Raw genomic sequence first — 12,665 nt, forward strand, 5'->3', positions numbered from 1 at the left:
GAACGCAAAGGATATGTTCGTAAGCTTACATCGGAGGAGAGCCGAAACACCGGAAGTAGAACCTGGTATTTACCAATCTTCCCAGTGTTCAATCCCAACAAGCCAGGGAAAGTGCGGATTGTTTTCGATGCGGCAGCTTCCTTCGGTGGTGTTTCACTGAATTCCGTGCTTATGAAAGGCCCTGATCAGCTAAACGATTTACCACCGGTTTTGTATAAGTTTAGAGAATCAAATCGTGATGAATTCTGAAGATGAGGACAGTCAACGGATTGTGTGGTGCGCTAACGAGAGCACGACGGAACCTTGCGCTTACGTTATGCAGGTGGTAACCTTCGGTGCGACATGTTCACCTAGCACAGCGATCTTTGTTTTAAATAAAAACGCATCCCGATTCGCGCGTGAGTATCCCGCCGCCGTCGAGGCTATTCATAGTAGGCACTATGTTGATGATATGTTGACCAGTGTAGCCACGGAGGAAGAAGCTATAAAACTAGCGAAAGAGGTACGATATGTTCATCGCGAAGGAGGCTTCCATATGAGAAACTGGGTTTCTAACTCACCAAGAGTGTTAGCAAGCTTAGGGGAAACGCCAAAACATGAAGAATCATTGGAAATGAACTCGGATTTAGCCATGGAAAAGGTTCTCGGTATGTGGTGGAACACTGAGACAGACAACTTTCGGTACAAACTTTGCACAAACCGCAACAGGGATCTTCTAGAAGGAATCACCAACCCAACCAAGCGGGATTTACTTCTTACATTGATGGCTATCTACGATCCTTTAGGTCTCATAGCGCATTATTTGATATATCTTAAGATACTTATCCAGGAGGTTTGGAGAGCAAAGACTGGATGGGATGAACAAATCGGAGAAAGAGAGCTAGAAAAATGGCGTACATGGTTACGGGCACTGCCGGAGCTCGAGTCAGTAAGAATACCCCGTTGCTATTACCGAGCTGAGAATTAACCCAGCAAACCAGAAGTCGTATAAGGATGTTAATTTTAAGTCGCTCAAATGTGCATGTCAAGTTCGAAATTACATAAAATGCAAAATTAAATTTGTTTATATCGTATAAAACTTAAATCCTCTAAACGCAATATCAGGTTATATATGAAGCCATTTAACGTGTCATACAAAATTGTAAAATGCGTCAATTCTCTAAGTCGTATAGAATGCAATTTAAAGTTTCAAATGGGGCCATTTAAGAGAGCATGCGAAGTTATAAAAAATCGTAACCAATTTTTTCTTACAATGTACGTATATGGCCTCCAGATTTGTACACATAGGCGCATTTCATGCATCTTGTATGGTCATTTTTTACCAAATAAGGGTTCACTTAACAGAGTTGAGCGTGAGTTATAAGAACCAATTTGTTTGCTGGGAAGTCGACGAAGTAGAGATAGAGCTTCATACGTTCGTTGATGCTAGTGAGCTCGGATACGCGGCTGTTTCTTATTTCCGTTTAGAAAAAAACGGAACCATCCACTGCGCCCTAGTGGGAACCCAAGCAACAATTGAAACATAATAAAAAAATAAATTGTGATCATTTGTTGCACTAATGAAATTCCGAGGTTTTAAGAAACATTTTTTGTTACTACGATGAAATTGTAAAGAAACAAGCAACAACAAAAGTTGCATCGCTGCTTCAAAAATCTTCACACCAACAACGTAATTCGCGTCATTCCGCGTCGAACACTCGACAGAAACGGACGTGCAAAGTGGTCGTTCTATTACAATCCGGTCCGTGTGTACGAATAGCCAAACAAAAGAGTGTTTTATTCAAGGCCATCAGTTGACAGTCGAGTCCGTGTCGCTGTGCTGAGTGATCTCACACCCGGCTCACTGCTGGTGGCTGTATTGGTGCTGCTGTACTGGTGCCGCTGGCTGCTTTGGGTGCAGCTTCGAACGATCGGACAACCACTGCTGGAAGGAAGAAGTAAATAGGTACGTGTTCTTGTCGGCGCTAGTGCGCTCGTGCGCTACATTTAGCGCGATGGATATAGATCCCTCGCCTCCCGTGCCACCATCCCCGAACCCCCCTGACCCTGACCCTTCTGTTACCCCCTCCCCTGTTCATTCTCCAGTCCCCCCTCGCCCCAGGCTTTACCCGGACAGATCTCAACAGGGCAGCTATACTGTTTATTTTCGTCCAAAGGCAGGAGTGAATTCAAAGCGATTAAACATACTGCAAATTTCAAAAGACCTGACGAAGGGGTACAAGGCCGTGACCGAAATTTCCAAGGTCCGACCTAACAAGCTCCGTGTCGTGGTCAGTGATCTGACACAGGCCAATGCTATCGCTTGCTCTGAGCTCTTCACACGCGAGTATCGCGTTTACATACCCGCACGAGACGTGGAGATCGACGGTGTCATAACCGATTCCAGTCTGTCTGTCGAGTGTATCCTAAAAAGCGCAACCGGTTGCTTCAAAAATACCGAAACACAGGCGAAGATTTTGGATTGTAAGCAATTGCGGTCCATGTCTCTCGTCGGCGGTAACAAGGTTTACACTCCGTCAGACTCGTTTCGCGTTACGTTTGCCGGATCTGCACTCTCTAGCCACGTCTCGATCGACCGGGTTCGTTTGCCTGTGCGATTGTATGTACCCCGTGTTATGAATTGCATCAATTGCAAGCAGTTAGGCCACACAGCCGCCTACTGCTGCAATAAGGCACGATGTAGCAAGTGTGGGGAGACTCATGCAGAAGATTCTTGCAGCGTTAATGCTGAAAAATGTATTCACTGTGGGGAAAACCAGCATGAGCTCTCCACATGCCCGGTGTACATGCAGCGCAGAGATAAAATCAAGCGGTCACTTAAGGAGCGTTCAAAGCGTTCTTACGCTGAGATGCTTAAGAAGACCGTGACCACTTCTACCATAACATCGAACCCCTTTGATCTGTTGCCCTCTGATGAAACCGATTCTGACGATTCATCAGCGGGAACATCTTATGCCAATCCTGGGGAGTCTAGGAAGAGGAAAAATGTTTCTTCTCCTAAACTTCCCCGTAAAGGTCCTAAGATTTCCCAAAGTGTAATGAAAAGTACGAACAAACCAAACAGTGCTGCGGAAAAACCGAAGCAAACTCCTCCTGGGCTTGCAAATTTAAAGTCCCAGAATGAGTTCCCAGCACTGCCAGGAACATCTAAAACCCCAGTTGTTCCTTTTGCACATCCAGTTGATGAAACAAACTCTGGATTAGTGAAATTTTCTGACATTGTGGACTGGATTTTTGAAAATTTCAATGTACCCGATCCAATTAAAATTTTTCTTACAGCATTCCTCCCAATAGTTAGATCATTTTTGAAGCAGTTGACTGCCCAATGGCCCCTCCTTGCAGCGATTGTATCCTTCGATGCCTAATTCAACTGCAAGGATTCTATCTCTGTCTTACAGTGGAATTGTAGAAGTATTTTACCAAAAATTGATTCGTTTAAAGTTTTGATAAATAGAAACAAATGCGATGCATTTTCCCTTTGTGAAACTTGGCTTACTTCAAATATTGATCTCAACTTCCATGATTTTAATATTATTCGCCTTGATCGAGACACCCCATATGGAGGAGTACTTTTAGGGATTAAAAAGGGCTATTCTTTCTATCGTATTAACCTCCCCTCGATTCCAGGCATCGAAGTTGTCGCATGTCAAATGACAATACAAGGTAAAGAGCTTTGTATTGCCTCAATATATATTCCTCCCAGAGCACAGGTTGGGCAACGGTTGCTCTTTGATTTAATAGAACTTCTTCCCTCGCCACGTTTGATTTTGGGAGACTTAAACTCTCATGGCGTGGCTTGGGGTTCCCCATACAATGATAACCGCTCCTCTTTAATCTATAACCTTTGCGATGACTTCGACATGACTATTTTAAACAACGGTGAAATGACACGTATCCCGAAACCTCCAGCGCGCCCAAGCGCTTTGGATCTATCCTTATGTTCGACGTCGCTACGGTTGGATTGCACATGGAAGGTAATTCTTGATCCTCACGGTAGCGACCATTTGCCTATTCTTATTTCAATTAATAACGGGTCAACTCGCATGCGACCAATTGACATTCCGTATGGCCTCACACGGAATGTCGATTGGAAGTTATACGAGGAAATGATTTCAAAAGCGGTCGAGTCGATTCAACATCATCCACCACTTGAAGAATACAACCTCCTCGCGGGCTTGATTCTCGACGCCGCGTTGCAAGCCCAAACGAAGAAATATCCCGGCGTAACGATCAAAGAACGGCCTCCCACTCCGTGGTGGGACCAAGCGTGCTCCGATGTCTACACGCAAAGATCCGACGCGTTTTTGGCCTACCAGAAGGGAGGTATACCTGGTGACTATTTACGGTATTCGGAGCTTAATACCAAGCTTAAAAGTTTGGCTAAAGCAAAGAAACGCGGATATTGGCGTCGGTTCGTGAACGAGACGTCGAGGGAGACATCGATGAGCACTCTTTGGAACACAGCCCGGAGAATGCGGAATCGCGTAACGGTCAACGAAAGCGAGGAGTCTTCAAGTCGGTGGATATTTGATTTTGCCAGGAAAGTATGTCCGGACTCTGTTCCTGAGCAAAACATTGTTCGCGATGCGTCTCCGGGCCACGACGCGATAGAATCACCTTTTACGATGGCAGAATTTTCAGTTGCCCTCCTGTCCTGTAACAATAACGCGCCTGGGTTAGATAGAATCAAATTCAACTTGTTGAAGAATCTACCCGGCAATGCCAAGAGGCGCTTGTTGAACTTGTTCAATAAGTTCCTGGAGCAAAATATTGTACCGCAGGATTGGAGGCAAGTGAAGGTGATCGCCATCCAAAAACCAGGGAAACCAGCTTCTGATCACAACTCTTATAGGCCGATTGCAATGCTATCCTGTATCCGGAAATTGATGGAAAAAATGATACTCCGTCGTTTAGACCATTGGGTCGAATCAAATGGTCTACTATCAGATACTCAATTTGGCTTCCGCCGTGCCAAAGGGACGAATGATTGTCTTGCGTTGCTTTCAACAGATATTCAGCTGGCGTATGCTCGCAAAGAACAAATGGCGTCTGCGTTCTTGGACATTAAGGGGGCTTTTGATTCCGTTTCTATTGACATTCTTTCGGGTAAACTTCACCGACAAGGATTTTCTCCAATTTTGAACAATTTTTTGCACAATTTGTTGTCCGAAAAGCACATGCATTTTACGCACGGCGATTTGGCAACTTTTCGCATTAGCTACATGGGTCTTCCCCAGGGCTCATGTTTAAGCCCCCTTCTTTACAACTTTTATGTGAATGACATCGACGAATGTCTGGCAAACTCATGCACGATAAGACAACTTGCAGACGACAGTGTAATCTCTGTTACAGGAGCCAAAGCTGCCGATTTGCAAGGACCATTGCAAGATACCTTGGACAATTTGTCTGCTTGGGCTTTACAGCTAGGTATCGAATTCTCTCCGGAGAAGACTGAGATAGTAGTTTTTTCTAGGAAGCATGAACCTGCTCAGCTTCAAACACAATTAATGGGTAAAACGATTTCTCAGGTTTTGGTACACAAATATCTTGGTGTCTGGTTCGACTCTAAAAGCACCTGGGGTTGTCACGTGAGGTATCTGATGAAAAAATGTCAACAAAGAGTGACAGAAACCGGACAATGGTGGGGAGCCCACCCAGGAGACCTTATAAGGCTTTACCAAACAACGATACTGTCTGTTATTGAGTACGGGTGTTTCTGCTTCCGCTCCGCAGCAAACACACATTTGATCAAACTGGAGCGAATACAATATCGTTGTTTGCGTATCGCCTTGGGTTGCATGCAGTCGACCCATACGATGAGTTTGGAGATCTTAGCTGGATTATTAACCCTTCTTCGAATATTCCAAATCGTGTCGACTTATCAAATACTTCTGATTCTACTGTGTTTTTCGATACATCCATGATAGAAGAAACTCGTGGAATCCCGGATCATTTACGCGTGCAGCAGATCCCTAAAATTTTTTCCAATAAATATCGAAACATCAACTGCGACAATATGTACTACACTGACGGATCACTTCTTGATGGGTCCACTGGCTTCGGTATCTTCAATAACAATTTAACCGTCTCCCAGAAGCTCGATAATCCTGCTTCTGTTTACGTCGCAGAATTAGCTGCAATTCAGTACACCCTAGGGATTATCGAAAAAATGCCCACGGACCATTATTTCATCTTTACGGACAATCTCAGTTCCATTGAGGCTCTCCGATCGATGAAAGATGTTAAGCACTCTCCGTATTTCCTGGGGAAAATACGGGAACATCTGAGTGCTTTATCCGAAAAATCTACTCAGATTACCTTAGCGTGGGTCCCTTCTCACTGCTCGATACCGGGTAATGAGAAAGCGGACTTTTTGGCTAAGGTGGGCGCAACAAACGGTGATATTTATGAAAGACCAATTGCCTTTAATGAATTTTTCGCAATTGTACGTCAGAATACGATCATCAGTTGGCAAAATTCTTGGACCAAGGGGAACTGGGAAGGAGGTTACATTCCATAAACCCCAAGGTATCGACGAACCCGTGGTTCAAGGGGTTGGATGTAGGTCGGGATTTCATTTGCGTGATGTCCCGGCTTATGTCCAATCACTATAGATTTGACGCGCATCTCCGTCGTGTTGGGCTCGGGGAGAGTGGTATCTGTGCCTGTGGTGAAGGTTATCACGACATAGAGCACGTTGTTTGGTCATGCCCTGTACACCGTGACGCCAGGTCTAGATTAATAGCTTCCCTGCAGGCCGAAGGTAGGCAGCCGGCTGTTCCTGTTCGTGATGTCTTGGCGAGCCGTGACCTATCCTACATGTCCCTTATATACGTTTTCCTGAAATCCATCCACGCCCCAGTTTAGTCCTATCCCCTTCCGCCTACATCCAACCAAACGACAAGAACACGTTAAGACCCCGGATCCGGAAACAGCAATCAGACCCGCACGATACTCTCAAGGCCCGATGGAAACAACCCAATATGCCAGTCCGTAATATCTTGGCCCAGCAGCGGAACAAATTTAATATGCTGCTTACCTATGGCAATGAAAACCATCAAACAGCAAACCTGTGCTTTTAATGCAAAATATTCTAGCTTTAAGTTAGATTTAGTTTCAGCTCGTAGTCGGCAGCGAGGATAAAAAATTTGCTTTTAGTTATTAAGATACTTTAGAAAGTAAGCCCAGTAACCCAAAGTAACCAGATATAATTGGCGCCGTTAAACATTGAATTGTATTTGTGCCGTGTCAAATAAACTATAGATGAAGAAAAAAAAACGTAATTCGCGAGGTTAGATTTGTTGTTGAAACGTATAAACGGCATTTGAAAACCTAACCTTCACTGAATAGATCTAGTGGGTGGAGCATATAGGTTGCCAACGTGATGCTTGCAAGATACAAAAAACAAACACACAAAATACTTCTAAAAGTTGCTGTCATGTTCTGAAGCCATGTACATAGGCGTAGCCAGAGGGGGGCAGGGAGGCAACGCCCCCCCCCCCCCCCCTAAATGTTGAAATTGGTGCAGAATTTTGTTTTCAATTACTCTAATAGCACAAAACGATATCTTTAGCCCATCTGTGTAAAGTACCAGCCAGATAAAAAATAATTGATTGAAATGCTTGTGCTATGTTGCGTGGAATTGCAAAGGTTTTTCAGATGATCCACCAAGGATATTGCAGCGGCAAAAGTACCGGGCAAATCCGCCTGCATCAACTAGCTTGGAGTATTGGAACCGAGCTGTGACAATTCCTTACCTTGATTCCTTGTAACCTCACTGGAAACACGGTTTGATGAAGATAGTGCACCTGCCTGTGCGTTGTCCTTGCTGCATCCCGCTAACGTAATACGCATGTCGTTGGAAGAATTCACGCGCAAAACCGAAAATTTCGTAATTTTTTAGGAAGCTGACAATTTTGTTGGAGAGGTGGAAGTTTTGTATTAACATTGCAGCAGTATGAGAGCAGACCGTAAGAACTTGGAAGAGTTGGATCTTATAGACCTGCTAGCTAAAGCCCGTTCTTTCTTCCCTGCGACTGAGAAAGCAGTTAAAATTGCACTTGCTCTACCAAGGAAACATACACGATTGAACGCTCGTTCAGTACATTACGTCGGGTAAAAACCTGGCTGAGGTCAACAATATTTGAACAGCGGTTGAGTGCTTTTTCAACAACAATCGTGAAAAGACACATGAACCGCTTCCGGAACGTTTGACGTTTGATGCCCGAAGATTTTATTGAGAATCTTGACTGTGTCTTCAATCTTCACGTCCTTGGGAAGCTGTGCGAATGGGTGTCCAGCTTCCGGAGAAGTAAACGTATCTTCGCCGCATCATTCAACTGGTCTGCATCGTTCTCGAAGAGATCCTGGTAGCGGTTAAACAACAACGTCCGAACGTAATTTCGTTTTCTTCGTTGAAGACAAACTCGATGATGTTCGAAGAGAGGGACTCCAAAACCTGCGCCGGGGTTTGATACTGACGCTGCTGCTGCTGGACAGCTATCCGCTATAAAATGTGGGCCATCTTGTGAATTATATCTTGAATTCCCGGTTGCGGCTGCTGATCAACTCTATCTTCTGCCATGTTCGTGGATTCTTCAGATCCTCGTCGCCAAAATAATATGTCCAGAGGTTCAACTGAACTTAGGAGTTTTTACTAAAGAACATCTATTTATATTCGAGGTTGGACAAAGAACAATCAAAATTTCCACTCTGATTATCACTCTGACAACTTTTCACTGGTTGCTTTAATGTAACAATCACTAAAGACTAGTATTTATTTCTATTTTGCAAAACACACTAAAGTCGCTTTCTACGCGGGGGATACGTGCCGCGTAAAATAACGCGTAAATTCCGGAATCCGCGTAAAAAAACGCGTAAATATCGTAATCCACGTAAAAAAAACCGCGTAAATTCCGGAATCCACATAAAAAAAGGTCACGCAAAAACAACCGCGTAAAAAGCGACCTTAGTGTACCTTTTTTTTACTTCTAAAATTTTGAAGAGCTTGCCCCCCTCTATTTGAAATTTTGGCTACGCCCATGGCCATGTAACAGCAACTTTTGCTCGATCTTTCGCCTTATATTTGTTTTTGAGATGAGGTTATTTACTGCGTTGTAACTTTTGGGTGCTTGGACTAGAAGTCGTCCAAAAAGTGTGGGTCTCTAAACGAAATATGATAAATTGCTTTGAATTTCATCATCACGCTGAGGTACTGATGAATTGAAGAAGCAAAATTAAAAACTGGTAATGACCATTGCATTGGCATGATAAGGGAAGCAATATTTAAAACTAAGCCATGAACTTGCAATGCAGCATTTACCATGTTGTTATCAAATTCCATGCATAAGTTCATACACATTGCGGTTTCATTCTTGAAACTTGTGTTGAAACAACGAAAATGTTGCAATTGGCTCCACCTCCTGCGCTTTTTTTGTCATTGTATATGAAACTGAGATGTATCTGAAACTGAATTTCGCATAAGAATTTGTTGCTGTGATGCACAAAGTTCATTATCGAAACAAATTTTGCTGCTTGGGAAGTAAGACCCGGGTAGCACCTCTGAAATTCGTATCCATTCCCCGATTAGAGCTGCATGCTGCGGTGATTGGTACGCGATTAGCTGAAAGTATTGTGGCGGGACATTCCATCAAAATCGATCGACAGTTTTTCTGGTCCGATGCTCGAGACGTTATGTGTTGGTTGCAATCTGACCACCGACGTTACTCTCAGTTTGTGGCGTTCCGCGTGGGCGAGATACTAGAGGCGACAGATGTCACCGACTGGAGGTGGTTGGGTTCGAAGGACAATGTGGCCGATGATGGCTCCAAATGAAAGCACAAACTCGATCTTTCACCAACGAGTCGTTGGTTTCTTGGGCCACCGTTTTTGTGGAAGTCCAAAGAAGATTGGCCCAGATCATCTTTGAATTGCACGGTAACTATGGAGGAAATCCGTCCAAGCATGTTACACCACGTCGAAGGGAAGCCCCGGTTTCTGTTAGTACAAAATTTTTCCTCCTGGAACCGTCTGCGACTTATTACGGCGCTTGCACAACGTTTCGCGACAAATCTCCGCTTGAAGAGAAAAAAACAACAACAGGCAAGCGGACCAGTAACCCGAGATGAACTTTCTAAAGCTGAGATGTTCCACTTCAAGCAGGCGCAAGAAGATGTTTACGGGGATGAACTAGCGACACTTACAGCAGGCAATAATCGTCTTCATAAAAAGAATAGCTTGTTCAAGCTCAGTCCGTTTATCGATAAGCAGGGAGTTATGCGGATTCGAAGTCATCTGGGTGAATGTAACTATGTAGACGAGAACAGCAGGTATCCTATCGTTCTACCACGAGATCATCCGGTTACGTCTCTCGTCGTGCGCGATGTTCATTTACGGTATCATCACCAAAGTCATGAGACCTGTGTGAACGAAATTCGTAAATGTTTCCATATTCCACGAGTTCGCATTGTTTATAAACGTGTTCATCAGGAATGCCAGGATTGTAAATTACAACGTGCTGTTCCTGCTCCTCCGATTATGGCTTCTTTGCCTAAATCGAGACTAGCCGCTTTTGCTCTATCATTCTCATTCGTGGGTGTCGATTTTTTGGACCCCTTTTCGTCGTTGTATGTCGTCATCATGAGAAGCGATGGGGCGTCATTGTGACATGTTTGACTACACGGGCAATACACATCGAATTGGCTGTTACACTGTATACATGGTGGTCCCCGTGGTTCTGTGGTTAGCGATGTCGGTCGGCTAGCTCTTCCACACGGTTGTGACATCGGGTTCGATTCCCGATCAGGTCGAGGATCTTTTCGAGCTGGAAATTTTCTCGACTCAGCAGTGGGGCACGGTGTATCGTTGTACTCATCCTACACGTTATTGTAGGATGGTATTTTTTTTCTTTTTAATAAAATATACACTCATTCTGTGCCGAACACGCATCAGTACTGGACGTGTTTGGTGATCGGTCCGATAGAGTATAAAACAAAAGACGTGTGAACAAGTGTTGGCATTGTTTGCCTGGTCGAGTGAAATAAATCCGGGTTCAAGGTCGTTCCTTTGTGCAACTGTTTCGCATCGTGACTGCCAGCTGGTGCGTAAGCCGATTTGGCTGCTGGCTGGATTGTGCTACAGCAGTGGACGAGACACAAAAGAGGAAAAAGAAGAAGCCATCAGTGTCAGCGAGTCGTATCGCTGTGTGGAGTGATCTCACACCTGGCTCGCTGCTGGTGGCTGTTTGGTGCTGCTGTATTGGTGCTGCTGGCTGTAACGGCTGCTACTTCGAACGATCGGACAACCAACCTTACTGGAAGGGAGAAATAAAAAGGTACGTGTTCTTGTCAGCGCTAGTGCGCTAAACATAGCGCGATGGATGTAGATCCCTCGCCTCCCGCGCCACCATCCCCGAACCCCTCTGACCCTGACCCTTCTGTTACCCCCTCCCCTGTTCATTCTTCAGTCCCCCCTCGCCCCAGGCTTTACCCAGACGGAGCCCAGGGCAGCTATACTGTTTATTTTCGGCCAAAGGCGGGACCGAAATCGAAACAGTTGAACCTCTTGCAGATTTCTAAAGACCTGACGAAGGAGTACAAGGGCGTGACCGAAATTTCCAAGGTCCGGCCTAACAAGCTCCGTGTCGTGGTCGGTAACCTGAAAGAGGCCAACGATATAGCTTGCTCTGAGCTCTTCACACGCGAGTATCGCGTTTACATACCCGCACGAGACGTGGAGATCGACGGTGTCATAACCGACTCGAGTCTGTCCGTCGAGTGTATACTGCAAAGTGCCAAAGGGTGCTTTAAGAACAAAACGTGTCCCGAAGTAAAGGTGCTCGACTGCAAGCAATTGCGGTCAGCATCGATCATCGGTGGCAAAACAGTATACACTCCGTCAGACTCGTTTCGAGTTACGTTCGCCGGGTCTGCACTACCAAGCCACGTCTCGATCCACCGGGTTCGTCTCCCTGTGAGGCTCTACGTGCCCCGCGTCATGAACTGCCTGAATTGCAAGCAGTTAGGCCACACAGCCGCCTACTGCTGCAATAAGGCACGTTGTGGCAAGTGTGGGGAGTCTCATGCGGAAGATTCTTGCAGTGTTAACGCTGAAAAGTGTATTCACTGCGGAGAAAATCTGCATGAGCTCTCGACATGTGCGGTGTACATGCAGCGCAGGGATAAAATAAAACGGTCTCTCAAAGAGCGTTCAAAGCGTTCCTACGCTGACATGCTGAAGAAGACCGTTACCACTTCTCCCGTTACTTCGAACCCCTTCGATCTGTTGCCCTCTGAAGAAACCGATTCTGACGATTCACCAGCGGGAGCATCTTACGCCAATCCTGGGGAGTCTAGAAAGAGGAAAAATATTTCCTCTCCTAAACTTCCCAGAAAAGGTCCTAAGATTTCTCAAAGTGAAATGAAAGATACAAACAAACCAAACAGTGCTGCGGAAAAACCGAAGCAAACTCCTCCTGGGCTGGCAAATTTAAAGTCCCAGAAGGAGTTCCCAGCACTGCCAGGAACATCTAAAACCCCAGTTGCTCCTTTTACACTCCCAGTTGATGAAACAAACTCTGGATTAGTGAAATTTTCTGACATTGTGGACTGGATTTTTGAAACTTTCAATGTACCCGATCCAATTAAAATTTTGCTTACAGCATTCCT

The sequence above is a fragment of the Wyeomyia smithii genome, chromosome 2, assembly GCF_029784165.1.
Source record: "Wyeomyia smithii strain HCP4-BCI-WySm-NY-G18 chromosome 2, ASM2978416v1, whole genome shotgun sequence".
NCBI lineage: Eukaryota > Metazoa > Arthropoda > Insecta > Diptera > Culicidae > Wyeomyia > Wyeomyia smithii.